Here is a 15,065-nt window from a genome sequence, read left to right on the forward strand (position 1 = left end):
TTTCACAGCCCATGCTAGCCTCATTACCATCTAACATCCACATTTATTCTAAATCCTTTCTGGCTCAGAGGCTTCCTTATCATTTTCCATATAACCTCGTCATTTCCCGTGTGTTCTCTCCCTTTGTTGCCCATTCTTTTCCTCCCTGACCCCTTTCTGCTTTCTGTCATGGTTAGGGCCAAAGACCTAGCCACCATAGTCTACCCCCCCTCATATATATATATATATATATATATATATATATCCATCCTCTCCTTATCCATACCATGGAGCTGTCATGCTGACAGTTTATATATCTGGGGTCAAAACCTGGGCAGGGCACAAATGGACCCTGTCCCCAAGAGGTCTGCCCTCTGCTACCTGAACCAAGCTGATGATTTTACTCTGCTAAGATATGGATCATTTATTTCTGCTGTCTGCTGCCACCCACCTTATTTGATTCCAAATTTTTGAGATTGCCTCTTCAGCCACTTCTTCTCTCTCCCTGTGATGCTTCTTCACTGTGATTCAGGACACCTATCGTTATCCCTGGAGTCTGGAGCCTGCTATGCTTTCCTGGACACCCATCACATTGAAAGGCCTTTCCTGGTACTCAAGTTTAGTTTCACCTCAGAGACACCTGCTTTTTTTTCCCTACAGGCTTTTGGAGCCTACTATTTGTATAAAATGCACAGTGGGTGTGCCACAGAGCTTCTCTCACCCTACTGACCATCCATCCCATGCAAAGGGACTTCTCTCCTTTGTAATTTGGGAAACTTTTCTCTGAGAAGTCTCTTGCTTCACATGGAAACACCTTGAATTTAAATTTTTGTCACCAGAACACTTACCCATCTCTCTCTCGCCCTTGCATTCCTGGTCCACATGTTCTCAGCTTGCTCCTGTAGCTTTCTCGTTTTATACTCTGCTCCTGGATGCCTCCTTGCTTGTTCGTCTAATTATACTTGTCATTCCTCACTTTCCCTGGAAGATGCCTGTTCTTTTTCTGTTCCTCTTGTTGACCAGCTAGAGCCTGCTGTTTATATCAGACAACTTCTCTATCTCCTCTTGGACCTATAAAATATCAGAAACCTCCCTCTGGTAGAATTCCTCTTTGCGACCATTGGCCCCAAGCCTGTCGCTTCTCCTCTTCACTGTGCTTCTAAAGGGTGACTTCTGTCCTCCTTGCTCAATCCATCATCTGGCTCCTATCCTAACCATGGGTTCTTCCCATTCAGAATACTGCTTGCATGACTTCTCAAACATACTTTTCTCCTCAGACTCACAGATTCTATTGAGCCTAGTTGGATTTTGTGGAAACAGCTTGTCCTCAGCACAGCTCAATGGCTAATGATGGTACTTTCACATCCTAAGTTCTCATTTTGTGTAATGGTTTCTGCCACTGAACAAATATATGATCTACAAATCTCCTATCTCTACACTTTCTCTGCTCTCCATTCTCAGAAATGCCTTACCTCTCAGCCTTCTTTGCCCTCTGGTTTATTTTTTTCTACCTGATCATTGGACTAAAGTTTAGAGAGATTCAATTGTATTTTGGGTATGAATTATATTAAAATTTGTTTTATGCAACTCTATTCCATTAAAAAGCTGGTTCTGGCATTTAGTCTGGAGAAGACATCCTTCTCCAGACTCAAGCCATTTGGCTTAAAAATTTCCTCCAAAAATCTCTGTCTTGGGCGAGGCTGTCCCCATGACTATGGCACAACTAAGGAGAACAAAGTAGAACGGCACAGAAAAAGACACTGTGTGCCTTGAAACAGCTGAGTAAACTATTCCCCAAAGATATTATTACTGCTTATCTCATTACTTGCCTTGGTTCATTTAACACTCTAAATGTTCCCTTCTCATTTACTCTAAAACTTGTGCTAAAATATAAGCTTTATGTAGAGATTTGTAAGAATGTTGTGCAAACTCTCTTAAGATTTATGAGTTCATTGAGCGTTGTTGAAAAATCTATAAAATCTACTCCAAAAAGTTAACTTAAAATGTAACAAAAATGTTGACAGTAAAAATCTACGCATTGGTAATCTTAATTTGCTACAGCATGCTACATATGTAAATAGTATTTCATTCGTGTTTATAAAAAATAAGACTTACTAAAAAGTAGTTAATGAATGAGGTATGTTTAATTAATGTTTATAAATTCCTAATGTTATAAAGGTCTACTCAGTTTAATAGAAACTGATTTAGATATGCATATCTAACTATGTCTTTGTTAACTTTATTTAACACCAAGCTTCTAGAAATGAATGCAATATGCTTGATAAACTGGGCTTATAAATTCCTAAGGCATGCTCATGCTAGAAAACTGATTTGATGTTGTGTGTCTAGCTTTTGTTGTCACTAAATTTGTTAAGCTTTACCTATCTGCATAAACTGAGTCATATAAAAACTGTGATAATGTGTAAAGATCAAGAAAGTAAGGCCTCCTGCCTCGCCATGGAATGAATGTATGGTTTAAAATTTTATTTTTATGGTAAAATATCTTCAATTAAATTTTCACTTCAAAATTAACAGGATTAATGCTTTAAAATCTTGGGCTTATAAAGCTACTAACTTTTAGTTAGTAGTTAAAGATAACTAAGACTATATCATATATCAAGCTTTATCATACATGTATGAAAAAGCTTTATCATAAGCATGTATAAAATAGCAAGATGAAATTCATTATTATTCATAATAATAAATGCTGATGACATACCAGTAATAAAAAGTTATCACAATGTTTTTTTTTTGTCCCATTTAGTTACTGGTCAGTCTTGCTATTTTGACAATGTGTACATTACTCTCAGCAACTTAGGTACATTAGATTAGAGTTTTCCATGTTTGATTTCATTTTAAAATCTCTATTCAAATTTCCTTTCGGTGTTACTGTTTTGATTATAGCCTTTACCCTTTCATAGTTTCCCCCTACTCACCTGTGTTCTTGTAACCTTTCTTGCCTCTTTTGTTGCATTCCCAGTTGTTTCTTTGTTTTTTTCATTTCCGCTATTATTATTATTATTTGGGAAAGCTAAGTCAGTTTTTATATGTCTACCTTCCTTGAAGCTTCCACATAGCTTTATGCCATTTTGTTAATATGGTGTTTTGTTTTGAAAGTGTGTCACACTGCAACAATGCAGTCAGATAGGCTTGGAATGCAATATATTGCCTGTAGTGACCACCACATTTGCCAATCCCCCCACCCTAGCCTCTCAAGTGCTGGGATTGTTCACCTGAAACACACTCCAAGCTGTGGATATTGCTCTTCTTATGCTGTTTATTAATACCTGCAATCAAACATTTAGTAAATTTTTCAGAAAACATGGATATGGATTTTATCAATTCAATAGGACAATCTGCCAGTAACTTATTAAACTTCTATCTTAAAGGGTTAAAGTAGTATAGTATCTGACTTATACCGTTGCTGTGGTGGTTAAATAAAATTGCTTGCAAGAGTCCCTATCACCTGAAAGTTTCACAGAAATCAAACAACTATGCCCTACTTCTTAAGTTCAAGGATGTGGTAGAAGACAAGTCTGATAATGGCAAGAAAGGAAAAAGGAATAGAGACCGATTGATGAACAGCACATTATCTGTAGAAAGATGTGAGTTAAGATTCCCAGAATTCATATAAAAAGCCAGATCTGGCAATGAAATAACTAACAAACTATTATGATGTAGGCAGAATCAGAACTGGCTGAAAACTTGAGTGCAACATCCAGGATCCATAAGGTGGAAGAAGAAACTGAGTTCTGCAAGTTGTACCCTGACCCCCACAAGTGTGTTGTGATGAATGCATACCCCTTCCTCAATGCATACAAAATAAATAAGTGTAAAACTTGATGACTAAAAAATTCCTGACTTAACCATGTACATTGCTGTAACCCTAGCTCTCAGAAATCTGAGACAGGAAGATCATGAACTTGACAACCATACCAATACTTTGTTCCCCACCAGAAATGTTCCTAACTCATTTCAGAAGCTTAACAGAAGTTAATTATTGATATTTATCATGAAAACATGAATTTGCAAAAACAAATAGCATCATGGATTTGTATTTTATTATAAATACTTGTCAGTATTTAAACCAGGAGATTAATAGTTAAAAATCAATCAATGTAATTATGGTATAGACAGCACTTACTACTTGGCTAAATTGGAAATGGATTTTACAAGTTTCCATCTCGTTAGGACTTTGTTATCTATGTATCTGGTGATTGTGTACTTAAGATCTTTTGTTCATCATAGTGCTTATACAGCACTATTTAAATACATTTAGAACTTGAGTATCATTCTGGAATATTGGATTGGCTTACTGGCCTTTCCCTAACAAGCAAAAATGTCTAAGCAAAATTCTACAAAAGTTAGGCATTGTGTGGTTTTGTTTCAGACGGGTTAATAGCATGGTAGAACTTGACATAATGTCTGAGCCTGAGGGCATAGAAAGTGTGAAGTGTGACAGCACTTGCAAGTGTCTCAAGGTGCAAGAAACAACAAATAGCTCCAGCCACTTCATGCTACTGTGGCAGAAGCCCATAAATGGCACAGCCAATAAAGCAAAGGAACTTCTCTTCCCCAGTTCTAGAATCTTGGAAACAAGGGGTGATAAATATGATTTCTATTGCTGTGATAAAACACCATTCCTAAAAGCAACTTGGGAAGAAATAGGTTTATTTCACTTACACCTCTGCATTACATTTCACATCTAAAGGTTTTCAAGGTAGGAACCTGGTGCCAGGAGACAATTTAAAAGCCACAGAGGGGTGCTGCTACTATATTGTTCCCCATAGATTTCTCAGAATGCTTTCTTATAGCACCCAAGATGGTCACACTGAGATGGTATGTCAATATTGTGCTGGGATGTCTCACATCAATAGTCATCTATCAAGAAAATTTGCCACCAGCTTTTCCACAGACCAATTTATTATGCTTATTTCCTCACTAAGGTCCCCTCTCCCAAAATTGCTTTAGCATGTGTAACACTGATTTAAAACTACCCAGCACACTATGATACCAGGTTCATGCCACCCAGTGATGATCTGCTCCATGCTGCATTACACAGGAGAGAAGGATCATGACTGACAAGAGTAAAGAAATGGTCTGGTGATGGTCCCTGTCCCTTCCTCTGCTATAAACTCACTAATGTGTTCATGGGGGACATAGACCCCTCTTCATACAGTGCTCAAACAGGTGCCCCACTTCCAAACTCCATGCACAGAAATCTAGAGCTTAAATTTCTAGTGCATGGACTTTGGGAAAATTATCCAATTTGGGCAGATTGAAGGACTGGAGATGATTAACATGTTTACACGTTCACATTACATCAGGAGTTGGTTAATTCCAATTCATGAGCCAAGTACTGTTTGTAGACTCCCTTCTTATAAGGTTTACTTGGTTGTAGCTCTATCTATCCATTTATTTTCTGTCCTCACTGCTTTGATGATACTACAGTGATGTCTACAAGATCTATAGTGGCCAGAATCCCTATGATACCTGTGCTATCAATTCTACAGATAACTTTGGCATCATTATCCAAAAGGTCATGGAAAGAAGAAAGCAAGAGAAGACAGAGGAAGGAATGAAGGACGGAAAAGACCAAAGCATGGAAGAAAGGAGTCAGGGACAAAAGAATGGATGGAAGAAGCTTAAAAATAGGAGTGCTGAAAATAGGAAGAATAAAGAGAGAGGAGGAATAAATAAAGGAGAGAGTGTGGGAAAGAAGCAAGAATGAATGGAAAAAGAAGAGAGAATGGAAGCAGGAATTTGAGGAAAGAAGGGAGGGGTGATGAAAAGACAGGGAAGGGATATAGACAAATGTACCATGAATTATAATTGTTTTAATAACAAAATCTTAGAGTCAAATACTTGGGTTAAGGTTGAAGATCAAAGAAGCAAATTGGCCAGCCACTAGAGAGTTCTTACCTCTACCAAGGCTCAGACCAAAGAGGTGATCGTGTCTTCAGACTACATCCTGAGACTGCTTAGACATCACTGCCCCTCAGACCCCATCTCTCTCTTGTATCTTCCCAATTTCTATGACTCTTTCTGCCCAGCCATATCATTCTTGTCTTACTTCTGTAGTTCTCGTATTACAGGCATGCCACTCTAAGTGCTTTCACCTTTTGGTGAGCTCTGTTTCTGTTTTAAGATATCAATTTCCTGTAGCGCAGGGTTGCCTTGAACTAACAGAGATCCATCTGCCTCTGTCTCCCTAGTGCTGGGATTTAAGGTGTGTACAACCACTGTCTGGCCGCTATGACTAACTAGCTTTGCTCTCTGATCTTCGGGCAAGCTTTTTGTTGGATCATAAACAGAATATTTCCACAAAGAAAGAAGTGAAAGGAAGGGAGGGAATGAAAGGAAGGAAAGAAGGAAAGGAAAAGAAGGAGAGATGGGAGAGAAGAAAGGAGAGAGGGGAAAAATCAGTTATAGATACTAAAATGGTGAAATAACATGAAGTAACAGATGGTTTAATGTTGATCCTAGAGACTACTAAGAATTACATCTCAAAGAAGGCTAATGCTAAAAAAAAAAATGAAGTCTTTTATGGCTTAAATATGCATGACTAATATATTAGATATTAAAATAAGTTACAATTCCATAAATAATCTGAGCCATAGAAAAATCAAATCAAGCACAAAGAACACAATCGTTTCTGCAAAGAACAAACACATCAAACTACATGTGGTAAAGAGATGCAGGATTTAGGAGATGGGGAGATGGCTCAATGGTTAAGAGATGTAAGATTTGCACCCTGGAAATTACACGAGATTAGTAAAATAAATTTGAAATAGAGCCGGGGAGATGGTCCAGCAAGCTAAGCATGGGCTGCCCATGCAGGAGAATTGTATTTCAACCTCGAATGTTGAAATGTTGAAGACCTAAATGTCTGGCAGGCATAATGTCCTTCTGTAGCTACAGCACTTGGAAGGAAGTGGCAGGGAATTCATAGAGCATTTTGGTTGCTGGCGGGGGAAGCCCAGTTGTTGAGTTCTATATTTAATGAGAGACTGAGCCTCGGTGAATATGGTGGACTGTGACGGACAGGGATATAGGACATCAAACTGGGGTTTCCATATTCATAGGCACATACATGAAAAAACTCACTAACACTCCAAACACGCACGCACGCGCACGCGCGCGCACACACGTAATAATATGCAAGTAAATAGAACATTGTATCTTTTAATAAATATTTTCAAATTCATAATTATAGGCCAATAAATTATAGTCATTGGGTTCCAGATCAAAGCATGAAGTCCATTTTTATACAAACTGTTGAGCTGACATGAAATATACAAGACATAGCAGAACAAGTCCACTGTTGCCTGCAAGCTGGCGTACCCACCACAGCTCTGTACTTTACACTCCCATTTGGTCACCAAGGAACTGCTTTGCAGTTTGACCTTTACTCATCACTCTTACAAGGATTTGAGGTTATTTTCTTTTTACTACTGTTCAGACATCCTAACACAAACCTTGCACTTGAGGCCAGTATAACCAAATGTCCTGTTTATTTGTTTTTCTTCTCATTCTCCCCTTGACAAATAATGATGCTATCAATGCCTGCTTCTCCATCCCTTAGCTCTCCACTCCTCCACCTTCAGAAGTGCATCAAGCCAGGCTGTTTTATGTCCAATTTGTGTATGGTGATGAGAAATTAGAGAATTTTTGGCATAGATCATTAATTTTATAGCTTGTGTTTCAGAAAATAGCTTCTGGGGCATTTACATCTCTTCATACTGACACCTAGAAAATAAGTGCATCCAAGTTATAAAACCCAAAGCAAAGCTTATTTACCACCACCTCTAAATATAATTCATGGCTCAGAACAGATCTTTATGATACATGATAAAATATTTTCCTGGGGTTGAAATTAATGTTTGTTGAAATGACAAGGAATGTCTTTGGACTCAAAGACATTTACCTTCCTATAGGAAAGCAGTTGCTGCTCTTGCACAGATCCCAAGAGCAGCAGCCAGCACCCACATCTTGTTGCATATATATATACATCTGTAACTGCAATTCCAGGGCTCCAATGTCTCCCCGTCCCACAGCAACCATCTATCACCCACTGAACCTCCCAAAGCAGTGTGTATCATAAGTGCTTTCCTTCTTTAATCAGAAGCACAATACCTTTTTGTGTCTAGAGTGTTTTCTTGTCAAATCCTCAGTACTATAGCATCCTGTGATAAAACCCATGTGTTATGTGTGTGTAGGTTTGAATCACAAACTTTTAAGGGTGCTTTTATCACAGGGTAAAATTATTTTAACCATAAGTGCCTTGGTTTTGTATTTTGAAATGTATGAAAATTGTATTGTGAAAGCCTCAGATTTAACAAAATACAAGGGAAACAATAAAACACATAAAGAATTCAACAGCATTTCCCCCCATCATTTATATCCATCCACTTTCATGTTATTTTATGTCCCTTTGTTGCTACTGTTCTTGTGAGACAATTCCTCTGCCTCACTCCATGCAGGCCTGATAGTGTTGTTCGAAACACCATTTTTGGGAGATAGTTTTGGTAATTTTATTATGCCAACATCTCTGGTTTATTCACTTGTTTACCTAGAATTTTGTCCTTTACATAGTTGATGAAATCTTGGTTATATGAATATTAATAATATTCACATTGTATTTCACAAGATTCTCAGTAGGATTGGCACTTCCCAAATCTGAAGCCCCATGAAATGCTCCAAACAACACATCTAAGAGCATTTGTCTCAAGGCTGCCTAGGAAGCAGCGTTCCCACCCACATCTTCCCAAGCTGACCCCACTGTGTCACTATAACTCTTCTGTGCAAGTGAAGAACTTATAGCATTTAAACTGCAAATCAGATACACTTTAAGATAAATATTACTGATAATTATTCTGTGTTCCATATGGTGCAATATATTCATATGCAAAGGGACACATAAGACATGAGCCAAAAGGACTGGATTGATTTCCTTTTTTAAAATTTATTAATTTAATTATTTATTGTGTGGGGGGGAAATTCCAAGTCAGATAACAAGTCCTAAGATTTTCTTCTTTCCTTATTCCATATTGGTTCTAAGATCATACTAAGGTTTGCAACTTGGAAGAAAGTGCTTTTGCTTACTGAGCTGTTTTGCCATCCCCAAGCTTTCTTTTTCTATTGCTCTTGTTTTGTTTCAATGGTGGGGTCAGATGATTTACTTATTCATTGATAATAAAGATAACTGATTATTGCTTGAATAATATTTTTTCATTATTCCCTTTCTATTTATTTGGTTACTTAATTATGTTGCAGCATTGTTTGACTATGTAGCTGGGTCATACTCACAAAGAATTACCTGCTTCTGACTCTTGAGTACTAGGATTAAAGGTCTGTGTCACAATATCTGACCTTAAATAATACTTTCAATTAATATTTTTTGTTGTGTTCCTAGAATTCTTGTAGTAAAACACCATAGCCATATGAGCATAAGCATATCCAGAGAGTATTCATGATACATACAGTTAGTAGAGCCTCCATGGTAACTCCTCACATTTTCTTATGGACAGGTTGGGTCTAGTATTGTATGAAAATCATTTGAGCACTTTACCATGCTGCTTTGTGTGATGTGATCTTTCAAAAATCAGCTTTGCTCTGTAGCCTCACACTGTACGAATTCAAAAAGCACAGATATTATATTGAGTGTCTCAGATTGGATTCATCCATTTTTTTCCTCCCTGGAAATAAGATATGTTACTCTATCATATTGTATGTTGTATAAAATCACATTCTTGTAGAAAAATAAAAACCTTTCACAAATTGATACAATTATGTGACATAATTACAGCACTGTTAAAAATCCACAGAGAGCATGACCCCACTAAATATGTGACATGAATCCAATTTTCTCAATTGCTGTATCCATCTTTTCTTAACACACATGATAATTTCAATATTTCAGGATTCAAATTTTCTCTTAAAGCTTGAATTATGGAGGAGTCATATCGAATTTGTGATTTCTTTGTTTTCTATCTATATCCAGGAGCATTAATAATTTTGTATATTATGTTTTATATTTTTTTCTATTCTTTTTGCAAGCTGTAACTAGAGGCAGAGAGTAACAGTGTGATACCTCATGACAATTACACAAATTTTTCCTAACTGATGAATATAAAACTTGTACTAAAAAGATAGTTGTAATAGAAAAAACAGTAAAATTTTAGAAGTTAAACCATTTTTTCAAAATTGTACTTATTTTTATTTTCCATGTGGAGCAGCCTATAGTACACATGTGGTTAGAGGGTGGCATCAAACCTGAAGCAAATATTATTATATTTTGTTTGTGCTGGTTATGTATCTGCACATGGCACATATATGTCATGAAGAGATTAAAAAGGACCACTTAGCGTAGTTGATTATCTTTTTTCACTAACATGACCCTGAGGATGGAGCCCAGGCAGCCTGTATTCACTGAGCAGTCTCATTAACAATAAAAATATTCTTTACAAAATGAAAAGAAAAAGTAATAGGAAGCCATCGTTTTGTTTATTAAAGAAGAGAAAATAAGTCCACTTCGGTTGTCACTGTTACAGGATGATCTGTCTTCATGTAAGTACTTGTACTGGATAAATATTTAAGACTAGCAAAATGTATTGAGAATCTGTAGGTAAACATTCCCCAAGAACTAGGTGAGGTGTTGCACATCCACGAAGCAAGTACTCACTGAGGCAATATTGTAAATTTAGAGCTAGCCTGAGACACATAGAGTGGTGATGTCAAGAGGAAAAAGAGAAGAGAGATGGGGAAAGGAGATTGAAGGCTACTCTTAGAGAACTAGGTAAGAGATAGGTTCCTGAGTATCACGAAGGGCTTTGACCACTGAATCCTTCAAGACACTGGAATTGTGTCTAGTCTGAAATGTATGCAACACAGGAAGATCATCAGAAATTCCACTGAAAGAATTTACCTTCTATTTATATTTCTCTATATACTGCTGAAGTAAACCATTGGAAGTAATTAGTGGTCAATTAACTATTGTTATCTTTTGGGAGGGTAACATTCCCCTTAAGGATCCCTTGCAGGGTCCAGGTAAGACTCTATAGCTGGTGAAGGAGAAATAACTAAAGGGATTTGAGGGAAAGAATTGACTCACACAGTTGCTACTCTGCATGTTCCTTTATTCTATCTGTTATTTCTTTCCCCAATACTTTAGGGTATGTGTATGTATACACCTCCAATAGTAATTCTTTTTGCAACAGAGTGTGAGGTTTGAGTTTCTCAGGGTCAGCAAGGCAGATAAGATGTACACACAGAGCAATAAACTAAAACTGCTAAGAGGAACTTTAGTACAAATTGTTGAGGGCTGTAGGTCAAGGAGAGGATTTAAATTTAATTTGCACAAGTAATAGAACCTGGTGCCTTCCAGGAGTCTGGCCTCAGTGGCACAGGCCTTCAGGAAAGTTTACTTCCTGAGGATGAGTAAATGGGCTGATCACCTCTGACATTATCTTCTCAGGAGAAACAGAAGGGAGAACCGAATCACTGAGCTAAGATCTTGGTTAGAAAACAAAAACTTAGGGAATCTTTTAACCCAGAGTTTGTTTAGGTTATTGTTTCTGTCTGCAAGTAAGGTAAAACCAGGGCATGCTTATTATTTTTTTCTATAAACCTAGGCAGTTATGAATCAACAGCTTTGGGTGTTTTATAATTCTATATCCTTGGAGACTTGAGAATGTCATAAATGAAATGCTTTTGCCTGGGATCTAAACATGGAACAAACACCTGTCAATAAGGATAATTGCAGGAGGGCAGATCTCAGTAATTACAAAGGAGAGGGAAACAGGTGCCTGATAGCAGGAGACAGGCCTCACCCATAGCTAAGGAGTATAATCAGTAAACTCCAAATGCATGGGAGAAATTGTGTCCAGTAAGTGATCAGGTAGTGCTAAACTATGGGAAAAATCCCAAGTGTTTTGCAGGAAAGAATAACTTACAGGAAGGATCTATAGCAAGAAACATTCAATTCCTTCACAAGACTGTACTCCAATAAGCCTCACATTGTTGTTTAGTCTACAAAAGAATTTTTAATTCTTCTGGTTTGTCTTCATGAGATGATGGCTGTATAATGACTATGTGATCTTACAGCTTGTAGCAATTCTTTGACATAGAATAATTTTAAAAATTATTTTAGCTTTTGAAAATTTCCTATGAGAATACTGTATTTACATCATTTACCCTCTTCCTTTCCTCCCTACAACGCTTCCTACATTCTCCTACTTCTTAAAATAATTGCACGTTAGTCATTAATTATTATTGTCACACATGTGCTTGTGTGCATGAGTGCACACACTCACACAAATCTATAAATACAACCTGTTGAGTTGATTTAGTGTGTGTGTGTGTGTGTGTGTGTGTGTGTGTGTGTGTGTGTCTGTGTGCAATATGATATGGCTGGCCTGAGTGCTAGGAATTGGATAACTTATCAGGGGGCTGGGGCTGGAGAATGATTCTTCCTTTCTCAGTAACTATCAACTGTTTCTAGTTCTTCATCTTGGGCTAGAAAAGAATTTGACTTGACACTTGAAGTAATTCTAAAAGCTAAGTATACAGAGATTCTCACAGAACAAGATGCTGAATAACTGGATAGAATGAAGATTATCACTGCAGACTTGGCTTTGAATTCAGGATACTTGGGCTAGAGAAATGTCTCAGATGACATCCCAAAAGAACCCCAGGAACTTTAGTGAAAAATAACCGATTTGTATGCAGATATTGTTTATGACTATTTATTATCTACTGTATGTTATACATATTACATAGACCTATTAACAAAAAAACTATAATACAAAAATATAAATTCTGGGATTATAGTTAATTTATGGAGAAGAAAATGCAAATCCTGGACTGGAAAAATGGTTCTGTTGGTAAACACCTGCTGTGCAATCTGAGTTCAAGTGCTCAGATACCCTGAGCCCGCATGGAAATCAGTATATAGTAGTGTTTACCTGAAATTCTAGCCTTCAGAAGGAAGAAAAGGGAAGATTCTTGTGGCTTCCTTCCCAATGTGTCTTGTATAATTGGTGAACACCAGGTTTTATTTGTTTTTGTTTTTTGGGTTTTTTTTTTTATGAAGAAAAAATAAGGAAAAGTGGTAATGTCATGTGATTTAAAAAATCTTGAGATTGAAGACAACTTATCCACCATCATAGGGCCCTCATATAGTAGCTGATAGAAACAGAATCAGACACCCACAACTAAGCACTGAACTGGACTGGATCCAGATGCAGAGAGAGAGGACAAGAACAGTCTACCAAAACCCACAGAGACAGCTGAACTGAACAAGGAGGAGCTAACGGCCCCCCCAGACTGATAGCTGGGAATCTGGCATTGAACTGACTCAGACCCCTTGAACTTGGGTCTCAGCTAGAAGGCCTGGGCAGTCTAAGTGACCTCTGACAGTGGAACCAGGATGTATCCCTGGTGCACAAAAGGACTTTGGGAGCACATTCCCCATGAGGGATATTCCCTCAACCTAGAGGCAGGAGGGAGGGCCTAGTTCCTACTGGAAATGTCTTGAGAGATTTTGATGACCCCACCTGGAAAGCATTATCCTACCTGTGGAGTGGGGGTGTGGTATGGGAGGGGGGCATGGGAGGGGGGCATGGGAGGGTGGGAGAGAGGGAGGGAGGAGTGAGTGGGAACTGGGATTAATATATATATATATATATATATATATATATATATATATATATTTATCTTACAAGTTAGTAGACTGGAGCAATTGTTGAGTAAAACAGCCAAAGTTAATACTACACCTTGAGGTAATTTAAAATTGCTACAATGATGTGTATCCAGCCTACATGTTTGACCTGCCTTTAAGAGAACAATGTAACAGCTGATCTTACTTACTTAGAGTTTCCAATGTAGTAAAATTTTGCTGTATTTATAATTGTTTTGTTAGCTTAGAAACTATCAGTTTAAATGTGTACCTCAGTTTTGTATTTTCAATTTCTAAATATTTGTGCACAAATACAAGGTTATATTTGCATGTATGGTGCTGCATATGGGGGAAAGCACATGTGTATGTGTGCTGATGAAGATCATAGGACAAAATTGGCTGTCATTTCTCAAATTATTTTTTACCATGACCTAGAACATGCCAATAGATGAGGCTGCCTGACCAGTGAGGTCCAGGGATTTACCTGTCTCAGCTTCCTAAGGGCTGGGATTGCAAGTATATACCGCCAATCTTCTGCTTTTGACGTGGACTCCTGTTCTTGAAATCAAATTCTCGTATTTTACTGATTGAGTTTTCTCCTCGACCTTAGTTCTTTTCGTTGACTAAATATGTTACTATTAATATTAATATTGTCAGTATTACCACCAATTAACATATATGAACTTCAATAACAGACATACTTAGGTATTACCCTCTATGTGTCTTTACTTCACTTTAAATTCTATTGTTTATAAAGTGATAAAATATCATTCATAATACCACGATGAATAGTAAAGCCGGGGCAAGATGAATGGAAATATGTTAAAGAATCAACAGAGAGCCTGCAGAAGAAGAAAATTATGTCTTTCCTCAATACAAACTAGGATTTGATGCTCTACTTTGTCTTGTTTGTGGGAAGAGGAAATGGACCTGGAATAGAACCCCCCAATCAACCTGATATTCCTAGTTTAATGGCTCCTTCTGAAATAGACTTTGAAAATAATGCACAACAAATAAAAAATGCTAGAAGCATGTAGAAGTTACAAGGTTGGTCATAGATCCACCAAATTCCATTCAGTTCATTTACAGTAATTAAATTAAAGTGGTCTCAGAACACATATAGCCAGACTATCAAATCATGGTCTCCTAGAATGGGAATGGAGAGTAGGTTATTTGTCTCAGGCTTACAATTAGATGTATAAATTCCCAGGAAGTACTCTTTAAGCACGTTGCTTCTTATGCCCAGTGACTGGAAATTCACCCGCTCACTAGGCAATCTCTAGTTCAAGACAGCTTTAGTTATTTGGAAATCTTTTCTTTCATTAAATACATATTGAAATCCTAATACTTTCCACTTACCAGCCTATTCCTTGATGCCTGAGAGAATAGAAAAATATCCAAAAATGCC

Source organism: Phodopus roborovskii, unplaced genomic scaffold (assembly GCF_943737965.1).
Source record: "Phodopus roborovskii unplaced genomic scaffold, PHOROB, whole genome shotgun sequence".
Classification (NCBI taxonomy): Eukaryota; Metazoa; Chordata; class Mammalia; order Rodentia; family Cricetidae; genus Phodopus; species Phodopus roborovskii.